The sequence below is a fragment of the Peromyscus californicus genome, unplaced genomic scaffold, assembly GCF_007827085.1.
Source record: "Peromyscus californicus insignis strain IS unplaced genomic scaffold, ASM782708v3 Scaffold_10__1_contigs__length_136768540, whole genome shotgun sequence".
NCBI classification, from domain to species: Eukaryota; Metazoa; Chordata; class Mammalia; order Rodentia; family Cricetidae; genus Peromyscus; species Peromyscus californicus.
In genome coordinates, this window is record NW_026294391.1 from 60,549,646 (window position 1) to 60,560,433 (window position 10,788).

Consider the following 10,788-nt stretch of genomic DNA (forward strand, 5'->3'; position numbering starts at 1 on the left):
AAAGGTGCTAGCCGTGAAGTTTAATCACCCAAGTTCTCTCCCTGGAACCCATGTAAAAAGCCATCTGTAATCCAGCATTCCTATAGTGAGATGGAAGGCAGACACTCATAGATTATGTGCTAGAGTATGCAGAGCAGCAGCAGAAAGAAGAGAAACTCTGCCTCAACATGGGGAAGGCATCATCAACTCCCCCCCCCAAAAAAAATGTCCACATACATGCTGTGAGCACACATATACACACACAAAGTAAATACAATTTTTTTTTGGTTTTTCGAGACAGGGTTTCTCTGTGTAGCTTTGTGCCTTTCCTGGATCTCGCTCTGTAGACCAGGCTGGCCTTGAACTCACAAAGATCCACCTGCCTCTGCCTCCCGAGTGCTGGGATTAAAGGCGTGCACCAACACTGCCCGGCCAAACAGGGTTTCTCTGTGTAGTTTTGGTCTGTCCCAAATCTCACTCTGTAGACCAGGCTGGCCTCGAACTCACAGAGATCCTCCTGACTTGCCTCCCGAGTGCTGAAGGCAACTAAAGGGATTTTTAATTGAGATTAAAGGTGTGTGCCACCACTGCCCAGCTACAATTTTTAAATAACATGACTTTTTAGATGGGGGTTCTCATTATGTAATGCTGACTGGCCTGAATCTTGCTATATAGACCAGATTGGCTTCCAACTCACAGAAATCCCCCTGTCTCTGCCTTTTGAGTGTGATATTTTTTTGAGACAGTCTCTTGTAGCTCAGGTTGGCCTCAACTTGGTATGTAGCCAAGAATGATCTTGAACTTCTGATTCTCTACCTACTAAGTGCTGAGCTTATACTCATGTGCCACAACATGAAGATTATATAGTATTGGGGATCGAACCCAGAACTTTGAGCATACTAGCCATTCTACATTCATTACTATGTGGGCATTTACAGAAAAGAAATGGGATGTGCTTCTTGTTGATTGGATGGTAAGAACAGAAAGTTTTAGGCTCATACTTCTTCATGGGTTGCATGTTTCTGCTCCTCAGTCATCAAGGGCCTTCATATGATTTTTTTTTTGGTTTTTTTGAGACAGGGTTTCTCTGTAGTTTTGGAGCCTGTTCTGGACTAGCTCTGTAGACCAGGCTGGTCTCAAACTCACAGAGATCCACCTGTCTCTGCCTCCCGAGTGCTGGGATTACAGGCATGTGCCACCACCGCCTGGCTTCATATGATTTTTAAAACTTATTTTTATTTTGAATTGTGTGCAGCAGGGGGAGGTATGTGTGTGTGAGTGCAGGTGCCTGCAGAGATCAGAAGTATCAGATCTTCCTGGAACTGGAGTTTCAGGTGATTGCAAGCTGATTGTTCTAGGTGCTGGGCATTGAACTCGGGTTCTCTGGAAGAACAGTATGTACTCCACACCACTCATGTGATATTTGAGACATTTCCATTCTCTCTATATTTAAATTTCCTCCTTGCCTCCTCCCTATTTGTCAATTTCTCTGAGGAGAGATTGCATTTGAGAAGAATGATAGTGTGATAACAGAACATCAGACTTTCTGTTCAGTAGGGATAGTGTTGGGGAGCTCAAATTTGGCCGTTTGTCTCTAACATTTGCTAGAGAAGAGGAAGCCTGGAAGAGTATTACAACCTTCTTCAGAGTGAAGGTGGTTACATGATAAGAGAGTTTGATGCCCCATTCTTCAAAACCACTCCATTTCCCACTTCAGATTCTCTACTCAATACGTAGCATTTGATACTGAGTGAGGTCAATACTGTGGCACTTAGTCCTCACAAAAAGAAAGAACTTCATTGCAAGGCAAACTTGAGAAAGCCACAAGCAGGGAAACAAACAAAAATCTCCAACTCATTTTCTCTGGTCTGTTACTATGTGGGCATTTACAGAGAAGGAATGGGAGGTGCTTCTTGTTAATTGGACAGTAAGAACAGGAAGTTTCAGGCTCATGCTTCTTCATGGGTTACATGTTTCTGTTCCACAATATTGACACTCGAGAATATTTGAACTTGAGTGTCACAAGGTCATTGTCTGAACAAGCTGTCTTCTTGTGTGTTTGTTCCTTCTTGAAATGTCAGTTCCAGAAAGCCAGCTCATGCACCAGGAATAGATCCTGATCACACTGCCATGGGCCCCTCAAACAGACACAGCTGTTGATCCAAAGTTTGTGAGTTCCTATGAGCTTGGTTCAGTTGTCTCTGTAGATTTCCCCGTCATGATCTTGACCCCCCTCCCCCCCTATAATCCCTCTTCCCTCTCTTGGACTTTACTCCCAGAGCTCGGCCTGATGCTTGATTGTGAATCTCTGCACCTGCTTCCATCAGTTACTGGATGAAGGCTGTATGATGACAGTTAGGGTATTCACCAATCAGCTTACCAGGGTAGGCCAGTTCAGGCCCCCTCACCACTATTGCTAGTAGTCTAATCTGGGGTCATCCTTGTGGATTCCTGGGAATTTTCCTAGCACCAGGTTTCTCCCTAACCCCATAATGTCTTCCTCTATCAAGCAGGATCTATCCCTGGTGCATGAGCTGGCTTCCTGGATCCCATTACCTATGACTGGACACCTTGCTCACCCATGATGCAGCAGGGAGGGGCTTGGTCCTCCCTCAATTGAATACACCAGGCTTAGCTGTCCCCCAATGGGAGAACTTACCTTTTTGGAGAAGGGGATGAGGAGGGGAGGGATGGGGGGGGGGGGTGGGAGGAGGGATGAGAGGGGGATCTGTGGTTGGTATGTAAAATGAATAAAACAATTAAAATAAAATAATAAAACATGATATAAACAAAATCAAATAGCTGACTCAAATGTCTCTAAAATAATTAGTAGCAGTGGTAGACTCAAATGAAGACAGTAAGTAAAGTAAGTGTTGGTGGACGTTAAGATAATTTAATGTTGATTTTCTCACTGCAATATACTTATGTTGGTGTAATTGTGACAAAAGCTTTGTTCTTATATAAAATCTGCCTACTGAGAGACTGAAAATACAGCAACCAACCAAAAACTGCAGAAAGTATTTATATGAATATTTAAAATGTGAATTTTAATATCATGGGGAAAATATAGGTTTAAAGATTTCTATTTTAATTTTTGTTGCAATTTTTTTTTTTGTTTTTTTGGTCTTTTAATGGGTTTTGGGTCTGGGATAATTTTCATTGATTAGGGGGGTTGGTTACAAGTTGTTGTCAAGGGTTAGGAAAAAGGCTAATATCATGTTTTAACTCCATCTGCCCCCTTTTGTGATAACTGTACCTCCTGTGTTTTGACTTCTCAGGACAAATTAAACAGATATAAATGTCTTCAATTAATTTTTCAATTCAATTTAATAGTTTTCTATAGCTAGTGTCTTAATGTATGCATATATGACTAATGCCAGTTTTTTTACAAATTATTTTTTACAAAGAAATGTAAATCTAAGTAAAAACTTAATGTAAATAAATGAACATTACATATGAAAAAAAAAATAAAATAAAATAATAAAAAAGGATTTTAAGGATGCTGACAGTCAAAAGAAAGAAAGAAAGAAGGAAGAAAGAGAGAGAGAGAGAGAAAGAAGAAAGAAAGAAAGAAAGAAAGAAAGAAAGAAAGAAAGAAAGAAAGAAAGAAAGAAAGAAAGAAAGAGAGAAAGAAAGAAAGAAAAGAAAAGTCAGTTCCAAACTGTCCTGAGATTCTGGAGGCTTCTCCTGGAAAACGATTTAAGCACCTTGCTATTTAAGGAATGTATGTATGTCTGGTATATCCCAACCTTAACTGATTTCACCCTCTTTCCTCTCTTATTTTTCTTTTTATTTCTTCTATGATACAGGGTAATAATTCAAGTCAATGTGTGAGCATGACTTGGTGTTAGAGGACTCCACAAAGAAAACATAATCAAGTCAAAAGGATGAAATCAAAGTGAGAAGTTTTGTGATTTTTTTAAAAGTAAACATATCCCAAGCAGTTGTCAGTCATATGAAAAGAATCTGAGCATTTACAATACCTAGAAGCCCATAGAAAATGAAGAAACCCTTTCAATCCTTTCTTTATTCATTCCCTTACTTTCAATTTTTTTTAGTGGACTGTCCTTTTTAGGACTTGATGTCCTAAATAGTTAGGACATATCTCTGAAAGGTTTTGCACCCCAATAAGCCTCTCTGCCGACACAGCAAGCCAAATCAGACCACATCAGACTGAATTAGAAAAAGCTCCGGTTCAATGGGTAAAGTGCTCCCTTCAGCCCCCGAGAGAGAAGAGACCAGAAAACCAAGTAAAGCGTTCCTGGGTGATTCTCCAGCCCACCAGAGAGAAGACTGGGACGAGAGACTGAAAAACCATGGTTCTGTTTTCTGGGATGCAGTTTAAATACCCTATCTGAGTGGTCTTGAGCATCTCTGGGGAGGAGTCATGTTTGGTGGGCTTTGAGGGGGCGGGTTTGGGGAAAGAGATGGGGTAGGGGAGTTGAGGTGGACCTTCCACCAGAACATTCCAGACTCTTTGGGTATATGGATGCCAGGGGCTGAGGTGGAGCTTCCACCAGAACAATATTACTTAGGACATATTGCTATGATGAAACACCATGACCAAGAGTGAGTTGGGGAGGAAAGAGTTTATTCGGCTTACACTTCCACATTCTAATCCATCGCTGAAGGAAGTCAGGGCAGGAACTCAAACAGGGCAGGAACCTGAAGGCAGGAGCTGATGCAGAGGCCATGGAAGAGGTCCTGTGAGCAAGCTTATGCCCATGGCTTGCTCAGCCTGCTTTCTTATTGAACCTAGGACCAACAGCCCAGATATGGTACCACCCACAATAGGCTGGATGCTTGCCCATCAATCACTAATTAAGAAAATGCCCTGCAACTGAATTTTATGGAGTTCTTTTCCCAATTGAGATTCCCTCCTTTCACATGCCACTAGCTTGTGTCAAGTTGACTTAAAAACTAGCCAGCACATGGATTCACACAGAGATTTTTCGGTATCCAGTATCCTTTTTACACTTGATTTATTTGTTTGTTTGTTTGTTTGTTTGTTTGTTTAGGTGTGGATGAAGGTGACCTGTGCCATGGTGCATGTGTGAAGGCCAGAGGACAACGTATGAGAGTTGATTCTTTCTACCGTGTGGAAGAGATTGGCCTCAAATCAGCAGGCTTGGCAGCTTGTGCTTTTAATAACTGAGTCATCTTATGGGCCCTATCCAGTATTTTGTTTTTTGAGACAAGGCCTCATGATATAATCCAGTCTGGCTTTAAATACATGATTTTCCTGCCTTATCTTCTTAGGTGCTAGAAGACTATACCTGAATAACATGTATTTTTTAAATTTTATTCTTATTTTTGTTACATTTAGTATTTTTGCCAACATTCTGTTTGTGAAGTAAATCCAGATGGTTATACATAATTTTATTATATATTTTTATTAGCATGTAGTATTCCTTTGTATAAATATGCCTCATATGTTTCTCCATCTTCTTAAAAATGAACATTTGGGGTTCTTGTGAATAATCTCTTGGTGTGCATACACATTCATTTCTGTTTTGAATAGACCTAGAAGTACAATTTCTGACTCACATATCCTCATTAGTACATAATCTTGGACATCCTTTTTACTTGGAATGTTCTGTTGTATGATGATATCTCCACACTTCAAATTTTTCTTTTTAAATTTGAACTGTATGAAATTGAGCACTTTTACATATGTATCCATAATTGATATATTCTTTTCTGAAATCCTTATTTACAACTCTTGTTCACTTTTATGTTCTTTTTGTTGTTGTTGTTGTTGTTCTTTCTTTTTTTGAGACAGGTTCTCTCTCTATACTGCTGAGATTAAAGGCATCAGTCACCATGCCAGGCCCCAAGGGTTAATTTGTAGTATAGAATGATGTGCCTTTATTCATTTACATGGGAAATCTATTTTATTCTATTAATTCAAGGTTCTTTCTTGATCATCAAAATTCTCCATGTTTATCTCAGTCAGAGGTATTTATTTTCCTCAAATTTATTGTACATTATTTTATCTAGGTGATCTTCCTTTGTGTTAAATTGTATTAAATACAGACATTTCCAACTACTATGTATAATATCTTTAAGGAAGGTATTTCAGTAAAGATCAGTGTGGGAGGGACTTCAAGTAATATTTTGTAGCTACTACTACTGAATATGTTTAATGAAAAGCTTCCTCCTAAAACCCTTGCATATATTAAAATTCAAACTCATTATCATCAATATCCTTGCCAACATTTGAGCAATGATACCGGACACTAGGAATTATAACAAGGATTATGTGACACTGAAATCATTTGTATGCACTTTGCAGTTGATGTATATTGGGCCCTTTAGATAGTGGCAGTCATGACACAGTAGCTCTTTGTGGTTTAAAATGCCAAGGAAAATGAATGAGCTGTTACATTGACTTAAATGAAGACATTTTTAGGACTGAAATTCTGCAACCGTGTATATTTTTAGATAAAGAACTTTAAAAATGGTTCCTTGACTTCAGGTGCCAATATCTGTCTATGTGGTCTGCCAGACCCTCAACTGCAACATGTTCCAGATGATACTCACTGCCTTTTTCTGCCCTTCTCATCCATGCACCCGATGGCCTATTCCTCTTGTTTAAGTCTACTGCCATCTTCCCAGTCATCATGATTAGCAATCTCCTTACTTTCGTATTTCCCATTGGAGCAATCACCAAATCCTCTCCAATCTACCCCCACAATACTCAATCTGTCCTCTCCTCCTCATTTCCCTCATTGCTACCCTTTCCTGGTCCCTCATTATCTTTTAACTAAACTGTTTCCCCAGCTTACTAACAGATTTCTTTCTTTTTCTTTAGTATCCTTTTCCCAACTCATCCTTCTCACTGTTACCAGTTAGTGACCTAACACAAAGTTAAATCATAGTTATTCTCTTCAGATGACCTTTTATTTTTCATTTTTTGCAAAATAAACTCCAATATCCTGAAGTAGCAGGTTAAAAGCACAGACCTGTGAATAAAGCAGATCTGGGTCTGAATGTCTGCTGGACTACTTCCTCCTTGTTAGACATAAAGCTAACCTCTCTGAACTTTGTTTCACTCTCCATGAAATATCTACCCCATAAATCTCACATGAGCATGCTGTATGTTTATTACAGCATAAGAGCTAGTAAGTGTTAATCTTATTAATACAACTATCAGACTGCCATAATCGTAACTTGTCCTATCTTTACAGCCTTGCCTGCCACTACATTCCTTTTAGTGCATTGCAAAGCATTCTTGTAGGTGCACCTTTCAGGTTCATTAACCTGGAATGCCCCTTCCCTTCTCACATTGGATTCTATCCTTCCAGATTCAGTTCAACTACTTTTTATGTCATATTTTCTGTAATCTGTGTCCCTGGCTCTCGGTCAGAATGGTATTCTTCTCTCTCACCAACTCAATTTCTTTATTCTTCTATTTGGTATATCTCTTATTCTGCTTTTCATTATTTGTTTACATTTCTATGCCCTTTGCTGAAGTTTGAATTCTTTAAGGACAATGATTCATTACTGTGACATTTCATTTTCGCACCAGTTACAGTGCTTTTTAAATGTTACGGTACCTTACTATTCAAATGTTCTGAGTGAATGAATGAAAGAACACATAATGTCCATTAAAGGGAAATGGCATGTTTTGTATTTGCATACTTTCTTTTAAGTTGTATGAGGTCCCTTACAATTATCATAAAGTTTAGAAATCTACATTTCAACATCATTTAGCCAGCCTTCAAGAGGAGCATGAAACATAATTGCTAGATATACAAGTCACAAAAAGTCTGGTACAGAAGAGCAACGTGATTTTAAGAATTACAAGGCAAGTTCTGTGGCCATAGTCACAAATAAGGTAATGGTAGGAGAGGAAATGGTAATATAAAGAAGGGAATTGAAAAAAAAGTCTAACCAATCAAATGAATTTCAACAATTGTACACTATGAGTACAAAGGATAAAGATAAGGAACTCATTCTGGACAAGGGGTTTATAAGGATAACATTGTAATCAGCTATCACATTTTCCCAAAGGCTGTCTTGACTTTGGTATTGTATAGTCTTACAACATTTCTAGTTTTGTTCAAATCATGTTAGAGCTCCTCTGGATTTCTGGGGGAAGTAGTTCACACCTGCAATAACACCAGAGAGGTTGAGGCAGAAGGATTGCTACAACTTCTAGGATAGCCTTGGCCACATGGTGAGTTCCAGACTACACTATATACAGGAGACTCTTTCTGAAAACAAACAACACAGGAACCTCATTTGCTTTGAAATAATTACTACTGTCAATATGGGCTATTTATGTATTCATTAGATTTGCATGAGTCTTGCTGTAAATATAATTTTATTTCAGCTACAGTATATGTATTGTTTCTTTTAATCTTTTCTTTTTTTAAATTTTATTTTATAATTTAATTTAATTTTACATATCAGCCACAAATTCCCTTGTTCTCCCCCCCTCCCGCCTTCCCCCCAGCCCACCCCCCATTCCCATCTCCTCCAGGGCAAAGACTCCCCTGAGGATTGAGTTCAACTTGGTAGATTCAGTCCAGGCAGGTCCAGTCCCCTCCTCCCAGGCTGAGCCAAGTGTCCCTGTATAAGCCCCAGGTTCCAAACAGCCAGCACATGCTCTGAGGACAGGTCCTGGTCTCACTGCCTGAATGCCTCCCAAACAGATCAAGCTAATCAACTGTCTCACTTATCCAGAGGGCCTCATCCAGTTGGTGACCCCTCAGCCATTGGTTCATAGTTCATGTGTTTCCATTTGTTTGACTATTTGTCCCTGTGCTTTTTCCAACCTTGGTTTCAACAATTCTCACTCATACAAACCCTCCTCTTTCTCGCCAATTGGACTCCTGGAGCTCCACCTGAGGCCGTGGATCTCTGCATCCGGTTCCCTTAGTCATTGGATGAGGTTTCCAGCATGACAATTAGGGTGTTTGGCCATCCGATAACCAGAGTAGGTCATCTCAGGCACTCTCTTGACCATTCCCAATAGTCTATTGTGGAGGTATCGTTGTGGATTTCTGGGGACCTCTCTAGCACTTTGCTTCTTCCTATTCTCATGTGGTCTTCATTTACCATGTTCTCCTATTCCTTGTTCTCCCTTTCTGTTCTTGATCCAGCTGGGATCTCCCACTCCCCTAAGCTCTCTTTCCCTTGACCCTTGCCCTTCATTACCCCCACTCATACCACAAGGGTATTTTCTCAACTATGTTCATATCAGCATTATTTGTAATAGCCAGAACCTGGAAACAACCTAGATGCCCTTCAACTGAAGAATGGATAAATAAAATGTGATACATATGCACAATGGAATACTACTCAGCAGAGAAAAACAATGACATCATGAGGTTTGCAGGCAAATAGATGGATCTAGAAAAAAATCATCCTGAGTGAGGTAACCCAGACTCAGAAAGACAAACATGGTATGTACTCACTCATAGGAGGATACTAGATGTGGAACAAGGATGACTGGACTGCTACTCACATCACCAGGGAGGCTACCTGGAAAACAGGACCCCAAGAAACACACAGGGATCGCCCAATGACAGAGGAATGAATGAGATCTACATGAACAATCTTTTAATCTTTTCAACTGAGTGCCCAATCTTTCTAGTTTCAAAACAATTGTGCACATAAAAGTTTAGAGTAGGCCTTTTTAAAAATATTGTGGGGAAAATTTTATATAGTGAAGCTTGAAAACTAACTTTGAAAGTATTCATATGTGCAAAACAGGCCATCACTTTTAAAAAACTACTCAGAAATGAATTACCATCTTCTTCAATTCTGTAATCCAAATCTTGTGTGTTAGTCAGCTTCACACTTTTGTAACAAAGTCCCAGATAAAATTAATTTACACAGAGTAAAGGAATATTTTATTAGTGGTTCTGGAAGTTCTAATCCCAGACTGTTTGACTTGTTGCTTTGGACCAACACGCCAAACTTCTTTTATCTTATATCTTATTGTATCTTATATCAGCAGCCAGGAAGCAGAAGAAAGAGATAAGACAGGGTTAAGAAATTCCCAGGCAGTGGGATCCGGACCTGTCCCTGGTGCATGAGCCGGCTTTTTGGAGCCCAGTGCCTATGCTGAGACACTTTGCACAGCCTTGGTGCAGGGAGGAAGGGCTTGGACCTGCCTCAACTGAATGTACCAGGCTGAGCTGACTCCCCATGGGAGACCTTGCCTTGGAGGAGGTGGGGATGTGGGGTGGGGTGGGGGTGGGGAGGCTGGGGGGCAGGAGGAGGGAGGACAAGGGGAATCTGTGGTTGGTATGTAAAATGAATAGAAAATCTCTTAATTAAAAAAAAAAGCCAGGCGGTGGTGGCGCACACCTTTAATCCCAGCACTTGGGAGGCAGAGGCAGGCGGATTTCTGAATTCGAGGTCAGCCTGGGCTACAAAGTGAGTTCCAGGAAAGGCGCAAAACTACACAGAGAAACCCTGTCTCAAAAAAACCAAAAAAAAAAAAAAAGTACTCTTGGGGTACTTTCTTATTCCCTAAAAAAAAAAAAAAAAAAAAGAAGAAAAAAAAGAAATTCCCATTAGGCTTATATCCTCAATGATCTAAGAACCTCACATAAACTCCTACCTCTCAAATGTTTTATCACTTCCCAATTGGGTATCATTCTGGAGACCAAGCCTTTAAAACAAAGTTGTAGTTATTTCTCTTCCAGAGAAAGGAGGGAGGATCACGAGTCTTAGGAAGCAAAAGAAACTTGTAAGACTCAGGAAGCACTTGAAACTTAGATTCGTAAGAGCATTCCCCAAAGGTTCAGTAAGCAATTGCTGGGGAGAAAAGATGCTCCACTAGCCAAGCTG

General features: G+C 40.0%; 1 long non-coding RNA gene across 1 annotated transcript in view; it reads left to right on the forward strand.

Moving 5' to 3' along the window:
- Positions 1–8,235, forward strand: part of LOC128108115 (uncharacterized) — a 33,809-nt gene extending 25,574 nt beyond the window's left edge. The window contains exons 3-4 of the long non-coding RNA XR_008217331.1: positions 3,789–3,877; positions 4,998–8,235. This is a non-coding gene — a long non-coding RNA (uncharacterized LOC128108115). The remainder of the gene's footprint in view (positions 1–3,788; positions 3,878–4,997) is intronic.
- The last annotated feature ends 2,553 nt before the right edge of the window (positions 8,236–10,788 follow it).